The sequence below is a fragment of the Aquarana catesbeiana genome, linkage group LG01 (genome assembly GCF_042186555.1).
Source record: "Aquarana catesbeiana isolate 2022-GZ linkage group LG01, ASM4218655v1, whole genome shotgun sequence".
Lineage (NCBI taxonomy): Eukaryota > Metazoa > Chordata > Amphibia > Anura > Ranidae > Aquarana > Aquarana catesbeiana.
In genome coordinates this window covers 224,427,325-224,439,644 of record NC_133324.1, presented here as the reverse complement: position 1 = coordinate 224,439,644, position 12,320 = coordinate 224,427,325, and the positions used below count along the sequence as shown (strand labels likewise).

At 43.9% G+C, this 12,320-nt stretch overlaps 1 protein-coding gene across 1 annotated transcript in view; it reads left to right on the top strand.

Annotated features, from left to right (window-relative positions):
• The window catches only part of SUSD2 (sushi domain containing 2), a 351,916-nt gene that overhangs the window by 189,181 nt on the left and 150,415 nt on the right, over positions 1 to 12,320 (top strand). The gene's annotated exons all lie outside the window — the stretch shown is intronic.

The window sequence follows — 12,320 nt, the reverse complement described above, 5'->3', positions numbered from 1 at the left end:
TCTATTCTATTCTTTACAATTCTTTTATTTTTATTCTATTGTTTTATTATTTTATATTCTATTTTATTGTATTCTTTTTTAGAAATCAATTTATATTTTTTCTAATTCGATTCGAATTTGTTTTCGCATTCGAATCGAATAGATTTCGAATTTGTTTTCGAATCGAATAGATTTCGAATTTGTTTTCGAATTCGATTCGAATTCGATTCGAATTTCGTTCGTGGGTTTTCGATTCGAAACATTTCGGATTCGTTTAAATTCGTTAGTATTGTAATTCGGTATTTTGGATGCATCCGAATGTCCGAATAATGAAAATTTCGTCCGAATTTCGATTCGGAACTAAACTAAATGCACATGTCTATTTTTTAGGCCATTCAGCTTCAGCACTGATTTATTTATCCTGACAGCAACAGCGTTTGCTCCCACAATACGTAAATCAGCAACTCCAGCGCTCTAGGAGGTGATTTCACCACCACTGTTAAAAACAAAATGGTGCACATATGCCCATCATTAGAAGTGGGTGGATGAAGGGCGGTATTCTAAATGGTGGGCATACCCACCAATCAATCTCTTTTTTTTGTTCAGCCCACAGGCTGCATGAAAAAAAGAACATTACAATGTATGCCCAACAAGGACCAGCAATGTACTGTATGTTTCTAGACTTTGAGTGGTTATACGAGAATGATTATCTTGGTATCATTCTTTACAGCCAGCAGTCGGCTTTCATATAAAAGCAATCCTAGCAGCTAATTAGCCTCTAGACTGCTTTTAAAGGAGTGGGATGGAATGTCCCCCCTCCCCACCGTCTTCCATGGTTTTCTCGGGCTCTCCTGTTCCAACAGGAAACCCGAGAATGCAGCCGGTGGTTCAGCCAGCTGACCATAGAGCTGATCAGAGACCAGAATGGCTCCAATCATCTCTATGGCCTAAGAAACCGGAAGCTACGAGCATTTCATGACTTTGCCGGATATAAATAGCGCCATTGGGAAATTGGCAAAGCATTTTATCACACTGATCTTGGTGCTTTGAGGGCAGAGGAGAGATCTAGAGTCTAATAGACTCCAATTTTTTCAAAAAAGAGTACCTGTCACTACCTATTGCTATCATAGAGGATATTTCCATTCCCTGAGATAGCAATAAAAATGATAAAAAAAATGAAAGGAACAGTTTAAAAATATAATAAAAAAGCAAAATAAATAATTAAAAAAAAAAAACACCCCTGTCCCCCATGCTCACGCGCAAAGGCGAATGGAAGCATCGGTCTGGTGTCATATGTAAACAGCAATTGCACCATGCATGTAGGGCCTTTGCTTTAAAAAAAGATATACTGTTTGGGGGTTCAAAGTAATTTTCTTGCAAAAAAAATATTTTTTCATGTAAACAAAAAGTGTCAGAAAGGACTTTGTCTTCAAGTGGTTAGAAGCGTGAGTGATGTGTGACATAAGCTTCTAAATGTTGTGTATAAAATGCCAGGACAGTTCAAACCCCCCCTCCCCAAATGACCCCTTTTTGGAAAGTAGACACCCCAAGCTATTTGCTGATAGGCATGTTGAGTCCATGGAATATTTTATATTTTGTCACAAGTTTCGGGAAAATGACACTTTTTTTTGAACAAAGTTGTCACATTTCGAAGGGTGTAAATTTTTGATTTTACTCCTCACTACCTATCATAGTTTAAAGGCCATAAAATGCCAAGATAGCACAAAACCCCCAAAAAATTACCCCATTTTGAAAAGAAGACATTTCAAGCTTTTTACTGAGAGGCATTTTGTGTCCATGGAATATTTGATTTTTTGCCAAAAGTTTCGGGAAAATTACAATTTTTTTTCTTTTTTTACACAAAGTTGTCACTAAATGAAATATTGTTCAAACATGGCATGGTTATATGTGGAATTATACCCCAAAATACATTCTGCTGCTTCTCCTTTGTACAGGGATGCCTCATGCATGAGACTTTTTGGGAGCCTAGCCACGTACAGGACCCCAAAATCCAAGCACCGCTTTCAGGCTTTCTAAAGGCGTAAAATTGTAATTTTACTCCTCACTACCTATCACAGTTACGGAGGCCCCGAAATGTCCAGATAGCACAAAACCCCCACAAATGACCCCATTTTGGAAAGTAGACACCCCAAGATATTTGCTAAGAGGAATGGTGAGTATTTTGCAGATCTCATTTATTTTTGAAAATGAAGAAAGAAAAAAAATGTATTTTTTTTTCTTTTTTCAATTTTCAAAACTTTGTGACAAAAAGTGAGATCTGCAAAATACTCAACATGCCTCTCAGCAGATAGCTTAGGGTGTCTACTTTCCAAAATGGGGTCATTTGGGGGGGGGGGGTTGTGCTAACTGGGCATTTCATGGCTTCCGAAACTGTGATAGGCAGTGAGGAGTGAAATCAAAAATGTACGCCCTTAGAAATCCTGAAGGCGGTGATTGGTTTTCGGGGTCCTGTACACAGTTAGACTGCCAAAAAGTTCCACACATGTGGTATCCCCGTACTCAGGAGAAGCAGAAGAATGTATTTTGGGGTGTAATTCCACATATAACCATGCCATGTGTGAGCAATATATCATTTAGTGACAACTTTGTGTAATTTTTTTTTTTTTGTCATTTTTCAATCACTTTTGACAAAAAAATAAAATATTCAATGGGCTCAACATGCCTCTCAACAATTTCCTTGGGGTTTCTACTTTCCAAAATTGGGTCATTTGGGAGGGGTTTGTACTGCCCTGCCGTTTTAGCACCTCAAGAAATGAGATAGGCAGTCATAAACTATAAGCTGCATAAATTCCAGAAAATGTACCCTAGTTTGTAGATGCTATAACTTTTGCGCAAACTATAAATATATAAAATAAATAAAATAAATATACGCTTATTGACTTTTTTTTACCAAAGACATGTGGCTGAATACATTTTGGCCTAAATGTATGACTAAAATTGAGTTTATTCATTTTTTTTGTTATAACAAAAATTAGAAAATATCATTTTTTTTTTCAAAATTTTCAGTCTTTTTCCGTTTATATCACAAAAAATAAAAATCACAGAGGCAATAATACCATCAAAAGAAAGCTCTATTTGTGGAAAAAAAGGTTGCACATTTTATTTGGGTACAACATTGCATGACCGCACAATTACCAGTTAAAGCAGTGCAGTACCAAAAAATCGCTCCTCCCAGCCAAATGAACCCCCCTATTAACTTAGAAAATAGTCCAATTTTTTTTTTTTTTAATCATTCAGCTCCCATTGATTTCATTGATTCCCATAATAAAGGCATGTCCCCAATTTTGCTAGTGAGGGAACATCCATAGGCCTTCTTGGCTGCCTAGACTGGGAATTTTGGATGCAGAATGGGGTGTTCCAAGCAGGGCTTCTGTTAGAAATAACGAGCCCCATACAGCTTTCCTGACAGGGCAACCCCCCCCCCCACACTGAAATGCCATGGCTGCGATGCTATGGTTCGCAGCCATGGCAGATACTATACTCTCATCGATAAATACCCATTTAATTGAATAGCGCTGCTTTGCAAGTGCCCCACAACCACGTGCAAAGCATGCAGTTGTGGTGTGCTAGTGTGGGATTAAAACAGGCAGTGAGGGGGCAATATAAAACATTCAAACAAGTTCTTAATTTTTTAAGGGGGGGGCTTTGGTGAAATATCAGGGGTCCCCTGGTGTCTAACATTTGAGACAGAGAAAGGGACTGAGGACAGAGATTCATCAGTCTCTTTCTCTGCAGTCTCAGCTGCACTGGATCCACAAGTGTCAGCAATAAGGCAGTGCAGTCGGCCTCCTGCTCAGTAGGTGTCTGGGCCCCCCTTTTGAACTGATGGGGCCCAGGCCCAGTACATGAGGTCTGGCTGTACTGCCTTATCAGCAGCCCTAATTCCAAGGGTACATGATGGAGATCTGCTGGCTACCACCTACCCACTTTGTGCCCTTGAATCTGCCCACCTCTTCATCAAGATTGCAAGGCCTTCTGACTGCTTTAGAGCTCACTTTTTGGGAGTGATTGCTCTCTCCAAGAAAAAGGCTTTTATTTAAACCTGTTTATGATTCCAAAGCTCAGCTGTGGCATTTGTCCCATCCTAGGCTTGAAGGTCTTCATTTTCTTGCAGACCCAAAAATTGCTCAATGGAATCAACCTAGTCTGTAACTGCTTCGCTGAAACAAGGAGGGTTTCTAGCACTGATAGACATCAAGGTTGCAAGTTTACATAATCCCATTTTCCCCCACATTAGCAGTTCCTGCAGTTTGTGGTAGGCAAGAAGCATTTCCAGTTTTTGTCTCTTCTCTTTGGCCTTTGCATAGCCGTTGGTCTTCACAAAGTGCTTGCATTGATCCTCTTGCTGCTGCACTTTTAGGAAAGCACAATTATTGAATGTTTGGATGGCCCTGGTGGCCAATGTGCAAAATATAATAAAGACGCTTTAGAGCTTTCAGGGGATTCTCAGCCTAGGAAGTCTAAGTTGTGTCCAACCTGCTACTTGGAGTACCTGGGTCTAGTCTTGGAAACGGCCCAAGCCTGGGTGTTTCTTCCCCAGAAATCATTGTTGACCCTCCAAGCTCATGTTCAGACCATGCACTCCAAAAACCTTCCAGGAGTCTGATTTTGCATGGGCCTCATAATGGTCTTATCTGAGACAGTGATGTTCACCCATTACCCAGTTTCACTCCAGGCTTGTGCAGTTCAATGTGCTGGCTGCATGAGAAAAGCTAACCAGCCCTGTGGTGGAATCAGGGAAGTCATTTCTCCCAATAACCTTGACAGTTCTCATAATAGATGCTAGGCTGACAAGGTGCTCTAGGGACTGAAATAGTCCAAACGACATGGCCCTTAAGAAAGTCTGGATTTCTCATCAACATTTTCGAACTAAGATTCATTCACCTATCCCTGCTTCAGTCAACCAACCAGCTTCATAGCATCCCCATGGGTTCAGTAGGACCACAACTAAAGCTTACATCAATCATCTTGGTGGCACCAAAAGCCACGCAGCCCTTTGAGATGAAGATCTAATTGTAGCTTGGCCAAAAGGCACTGTCAGGAAATTCACTACAGAAGGAATCCTGCTGCTGGTGCACGTTTGAGAGCGCAGATGAGCTATTTAAACAGGGCTTATAAACAGAGCCAGTGCTGTCTGATTTGCAACTTTCCCGTGACCCCTGTTACTTGTAACCTGCTTCAGAGACCTGTTCCTGTGTTTGACCTGGCTTGCCTTTGACTCTTCCTGCCTTCTGCCTGCACCTGACCCCGGCTTGTCCTTGACTTTGATCCTGCCTGTTCCTTTGATTACCATGCTGTCCGCCTGTTGCCAACCTGGCCTGTACCCCGATCTGCCTTGGCCTCTGCACTTGTCCTGACATCTCAAGCCTGTGTATGACCCAGTGTGCCTGTCTGCGTTCCATATCCCTCAGGGCTGATCCGCGGTGGGCTGCCACTAGCATCCAGGTGTGTGGTGTCCTGATACCTGCTGATCCAACTCCAAGAGTACCTGCTGTCCTGACCTCTCATCTCACTGGTCCTCATCCCTGTGGCATCAGGATTTCTGGAGCAGCTCCTCTGACAACTAACCTGCCAGGCACTCACCATTCTGCACTCTCAGGTCCCCTGTCTGCTCTATCAGGGGCCGCGAGTCAGATAAGGAAGGCCTTCCTCTGCATTATGGGGTTCATCCACAAGGTACATGAGAATGTGACAGTATCAGACAGCCATGTCTGAGCCTGAGCAAGGAACCTCCCTTATGGAAGAACTTTGTCGACAACTGGCAGGTCTGATGCAAGCTGTCAAAAATTTACAAGAAGGGTACACCTGGCTGGAAGAGCAGGTCCAAGCCTTGTCATCCCCTGCCAATCCTCCTTGGATGACCCCCGCAGGCATGGCAAGAGTGTGCTAACGCCGCTTTGGCACCATGGCCTATATGCCAAAGCAGGAAAATGTGAATTCGAGCTACAGAGCATTCATTTTCTTGGGCTAATTATCTCAGTTGAAGGCATCAAAATGGATCCTCAGAAAGTTACCGCTATTCTGGACTGGCCAGTTCCTACAGACAAAAAAGGAATTCAACGTTTAATCGGATTTGTCAACTTTTACAGAAAGTTCATTAGGGGGGTTTTCTGCCATCATTGCTCTCATCACAGAATTAACCAGGCAAGGCATACAATTCCACTGGTCCTCTGGAGCTCAGGCAGCCTTTGAAACCCTGAAAAAGTTGTTCCCATCTTCATCCATCTTGAAACATCCTGATCCAGCTCTGCTGTTCTTTCTTGAGGTCGATGCGTCTGAAATAGCGGTTGGAGCAGTATTGTCACAACGGCAAGGGTCCAAAGCTCTCCTATACCCAGTTGCATTTTTCTCCCACAAATTGTCAACAGCTGGGAGGAGCTAAGATGTGGGGGATCAGGAGCTCCTGGCCATCAAAGGGGCACTGGTAGAGTGGCGGTATCTATTGGAGGGAGCGGCACACCCAATTTTGGTCTACACAGATCATAAAAATTTGGAGTACCTGAGGACAGCAAAGAGATTAAAACTACATCAGGCCAGGTGGGCATTATTTTCCTTCAGATTTATATTTCATGTAACCTATAGACCTGGGTCGAAGAACACCAAGCCTGATGCATTATCCCGTATGTTCAATGACTTTGAAAAAACCACATCCCTGGACACCATCCTGCCCTCAGGAAACTTTCTTGTATTACAGGAAGACTTACTGTCTCGGATCAAACAAGCCTCCTTGCAAACTGCCTCCTCCTCGGAAACCAACTTACAGGTGAAAGACAGTCTGTTACACCACAAAGACAAGATCTTTGTACCCAGACACATAAGGGTAGCAGTATTGGAACTTTGCCATGATCACAAGTTGGCTGGACATTTTGGCGCCTTGAAGACTGCTGAACTTGTGCAACGCACATTCTGGTGGTCCCAGGTGGCATGTGACTGTAGAAAATACATGGAAATTTGTACCATCTGCACCCGAAATAAGAACAGCAAAGTCAAGGCCTGGGGTTTGCTGAAACCATTGCCTGTCCCAGAGAGACCATGGAGAATGATCTCAATGGATTTTATCGTAAAGCTTCCCCCCAGCAGAAGGCTTTACTACCATCTTTGTGGTGGTAGATAGATTGTCAAAAATGGCCCACTTCATACCAATGAAGGGGACACCCTCAGCTGCAAAAACAGCGCAAGTCTTGATTAAAGAAGTCATAAGGCTTCATGAACTCCCAGCCAATATCGTATCTGACCGTGGGGTGCAGTTCACCTCCAGGTTCTGGAAAGCCGTATGTGGATCTCTGGAAATTGAGCTATCCTTCTCTTCGGCATACCATCCGAAGACGAACGGGCAAACAGAAAGAACCAACCAAACCCTGGAACAGTACCTGCGCTGCTTTTCATCCTTCTCCCAAGATGACTGGGTCTCCCTGCTTCTCTTAGCCAAATTTGCCTATAACAACTCCTCTCATTCTGCTACTAAACAGGCCCCAATTTCTGCCAACTATTGCTTTCACCCATCCTTCCTACCGGTCACCATTCCAGAATGTTCAGTTCTCGCTGTCTAAAACAATAAATTTTTTCAACAATAACGACAAACTACTGCAGGAGTATAACAAAAAGGTCTTTGATAAAAAGAAACGTGGAGAATTAATCTTGGAACCAGGCAACCAAGTATGGCTATCCACAACAAACCTAAAACTAGCATGCCCTTCAAGGAAATTGGGCCCAAAATTTGTGGGACCCTTCCCTGTGAAAAGGAAAATTAATGATGTAGCCTAGGAGTTGGAGTTACCTGATTCATTCAAAATCCATTCTGTTTTTCATGTCAATTTGTTAAAACCTGTTATCCCTGATCTTTTTTCCAGAATGAAGCACTGATCCACCGGAACCTGTAATAAACAACGGAGAGGAGGAATTTGAGGTTGAAGCAATTCTGGACTGCAGAAAATGGTACAATCAAATTCAATATTTAATTAAAAGGAAGGGTTACGGGCCAGAAAATAACTCATGGGAGCCTGAAAATAATATCAATGCCAAAAGACTGATGCAATCATTTAAGAAAACCCATGCTGTAAGACTGGCCCAGTTGGGCATCCGGGGGCTTCCCTTTGGGGGGGGGGCAATGTCAGGAATTCTCTACAGAAGGAATCCTGCTGCTGGTGCATGTCTTGGCGCCAGATGAGCTATTTAAACAGGGCTTGTAAACAGAGCCAGTGCTGTCTGATTTGCAACTTTCCCGTGACCCCTGTTACTTGTAACCTGCTTCAGAGACCTGTTCCTGTGTTTGACCTGGCTTGCCTTTGACTCTTCCTGCCTTCTGCCTGCACCTGACCCCGGCTTGTCCTTGACTTTGATCCTGCCTGTTCCTTTGATTACCATGCTGTCCGCCTGTTGCCAACCTGGCCTGTACCCCAATCTGCCTTGGCCTCTGCATTTGTCCTGACATCTCAAGCCTGTGTATGACCCAGTGTGCCTGTGCCTATTTGTGCTCCATATCCCTAAGGGCTCATCCACGGTGGGCTGTCACTAGCATCCAGGTGTGTGGTGTCCTGATATACACTGATCCAGCTCCAAGACTACCTGCTGTCCTGACCTCTCATCTCACTGGTCCTCATCCCTGTGGCATCAGAAATTCCAGAGCAGCTCCTCTGACAACAAACCTTCCAGGCACTCATATACTATTCTGCATCTCAGGTCCCCTGTCTGCTTTATTAGGGGCCACGAGTCAGATATATAAAGGGAGGCCTTCCTCTGCATTATCGGGCTCATCCACAAGGTACGTGAGAACATGACAGTCACATTCAAGCCTTCTCAGCAATCCACATTCCCAGAGTAGACAAGTGACAAGCAGACTTTCTCAGTTGCCAGAGCCTGGATGCAGGGGAATGGTCTCTTTACCAAAAGATGTTCAAGGACATCTGTCAATGCTGGGAGGGCACTGAATATAGATATGTTGCCACCCCATTTCAGCAATAAGGTGGACAGGTTTGTGGCCAGAATCCAAGATCCAAAGACATTTGCTGTGAATGCACTGGTGAATCTGTGGGATCAGTTCATATACATCTTGGAGGTCCTTGATGATGCCTTGTGGGAGGGTGAAACGCATTGATGTAATTTCCAGTGCCAAGTCCAAAAGACGTCGGTTTCAGTGGAACGCACCTTGGATGCAGCATTTCCTGGATTTTATCCCTGCATTATATGCTTATTTTACATCCCTGTCCTGTAAGTACCAACCTGCATTTGTGCAATAAATACCGGCCTTACTGTGCTTCACTATTAGTACCAAATTGTGACTACCACGCTGGGGGAGATATCCATTGGACCTTCTGAGAGTCGCCATTTCTGGCAAGTTTTAGAGCTCTTATGACCCCTAGACTGAAAAGCTAGGGGTCCATTTTAGCTGGTGAGTGGGGACACAGGAGGGGTGTGTGCCACACCACGGAGTGGACGTTTTGGAGCACTATATGAGGATTGGAGCACCTTAGCACTTTTTTCATGCACTATTGCGAGCGCTGTAATTATTTTATTTTAATCATCCAAGTGAAGAGCACTTTGTGTACAGCAGCTGCAATTATCATCCATTTTTTTCATTTTTGATTTTTTCACTTTCAGCGCGAGTATATTTAATTTTTCACCATGTACACCTTCAGTTCATATACACCTATACACCTACCATTCTGCTTCACAGTTGCTGGCTTTGACAGCTTGGCTGTTGAAACCCATGTTCTGTGAGGTCTCTCTGACTTAATTATTCATACTCTGCTTAAAGCTAGGAAATTGACCTCTAACACATCATTACACTTTGAAGGCTTACTTCCCTAGTGCAAGGCATGGAAGTTTCACCCTAGAATATACACCATGGGATGTATTTTGACTTATCTCCTATCTGGGCAGGAGCAATATTTAACCTTAAGCACCCTGAATGGTCACGTGTCAACACTGGCCATTCTCTTTCAGAGACTGCTGGACTCTCATTCTCTGATAAAGGCCTTTATTCAGAGGGTGGGTCACATCACTCCCCCCCCACACCTCTCCTTGTTATCTCAGTTTGGTCCTGTCAGGTCTTCTTGAGGCCATTCTGGATATTGGCTTACCATATTTGTCATGCCGCGTACACACGAGCGGACTTTCGACGGACTGAACTCCAAAGGACTTTTTGACGGACTTTCGACGGACTGAACTCCAAAGGACTTTTTGACGGACTTTCGACGGAGTTCCGACGCAACGGACTTGCCTCCACGCGATCACACCAAAGTCCGACTGATTTGAACTTGATGACATACGACCGGACTAGAAAAAGGAAGTTCATAGCCAGTAGCCAATAGCTGCCCTTGCGTCGTTGTTCGTCCGTCGGACTAGCATACAGACGAATGGATTTTTCGACCAGATTCGAGTCCGTCGGAAAGATTTGAAACATGTTCTATTTCTAAAGTCCGTCTGATTTTTCGACAGCAAAGGTCCGATGAAGCCCACACACGATCGAATTGTCCAGCGGATTCGTTCCGATGGACCTTTGCTGTCGAAAAGTCTGATAGTGTGTACACAGCATAAGATGTCTTTTCTTGTGCTGCCAGAACTGGTGGCCTTATCCTGTAAGGAACTCTACCTTATCTTAATAAAGATGGTTTTGAGTCCTCTGGGCCTCCTTTTTCCCTAAAGTGGTTTCCTCCTCCCACCCTATTCAGGACATTGCCCTGCGTTCTTTTTGTCCTGTTCCAAAGTATCTCAAGGATATCTCTCTACATTACAGGTGTCAAACTGGGCCTGCCCTCCAGCTGTTGGGAAACTACAAGTTCAATGAGTCATTGCAAAGCTGACAGTTACAAGTATGACTCTCTCAGGCAGAGACATAATGGGACTTGAAGTTCCACAACAGCTGGACACCCCTGCTCTACATTGTTTAGAGTACGCACAGTGCAAGTTTCCCTCACAGCCGCTGCTTCCATCCAAACCTTGGATTCTTTGCTTATCCTGCCTGCGTACTCTCACAAGGGCTATTTTGCACCTCATTCCACTATCTTTAGGTTGATTAGGCAGGTTATCACTAAGGCTTACACCTTGACAGATAGTAATCCTCCTTTCCCTGTTAAGACTCAATCGACACCTTCAGTCGTTGTCTCTTGGCTTTTCAGCACTTGGCTTGACTTGACTTGGCTGGTTCAGAGATTTGAAAGCCTGCCACCCAATCTTCTGTTGGGAACCTGATTTCTTTGTTTTGAGCCTGTTGGTATGGTTTGCAAGTTGTCCACCGCCTCAGATGTGTTATGTGCCCTGTGATGTAAGATTAAGAAATAGGGATTGTTGATTTACCTGTAAAATCGTTTTTTTGAATTACAGTACAGAACACAGGCCACCTTCTCTTTTGTCTTGGCATTCTCCTCTGCTTGCTAAAAAAGTTGAGGATTTCAGGGACTGTGAGGGGTTACAGTATATATGGGTGTCCTCCTATCAACTTTGTTTGCCAGTGTCCTCACCTAAGGATGTGAAAGCATATAACCCATGGTCAAGACTTGAAAGAGCATGTGTTCTGTACTGTACTCCGTGAAAAGCATTTTATAGGCAATTCATACATTTATATTTCTTAAACAGCCAAATTAACCTTTTCAGGTACCAAATGTATCACCAACAACTCTATGCAGTTCTGTACCAAGCATTACCTGTGCCCGATTCCTTGTGTCAAAATCAAATGTTCTGGTAATTTAGCTATCATCTGCTACTAGATCCAGGATATAAATGATCTAACCCCCACACTTACCACACCAGAGTACTGGCTCCTTCCCTGGGAAGAACCCACCAGGTGGGGACTCCCTTCTTTGTCCTCTACAGGCAGGAGGGCATACCCCATGGAAAGGGTCTTCAGGGACTGCAGTTACCAGGATTTGGATTGCCACTGCCTTGGGCCAGTAGAGCACTCTGCAGATACTTGCACCATGTTGTACTGCTGTACCATGAGTGAGCACCAAATGCAGATTCTAGTAACAAAGGCAACATTATAGGCCGGCCCCACCTTCCACGTGGATGGGTCTAGCGAGAATTCCCTGAAGCGCTGCTGAGAGACAACCAATCTACAAGCTGCAATCATATTTCCGCAGTATTGTGAATGCAGCCAGGGGGAGAAGGGTATCTCAATTTGAAGAACCAACAGTAGTCTTTCAGGAATATTGGAACATTACAAGTCAGAAACCTGTTCGCAATAAAAAAGGTAGTCCACCACAAAAGGACACTAGCAAAAAACTAAGGATTGCTGGCAGGGGGAGATGTTATATGTGTTGTCCTAACAACTTTGTTTGCCAGTGTCCTTACCTGAGGGTGGCAGTATATAACCTATATGGTCA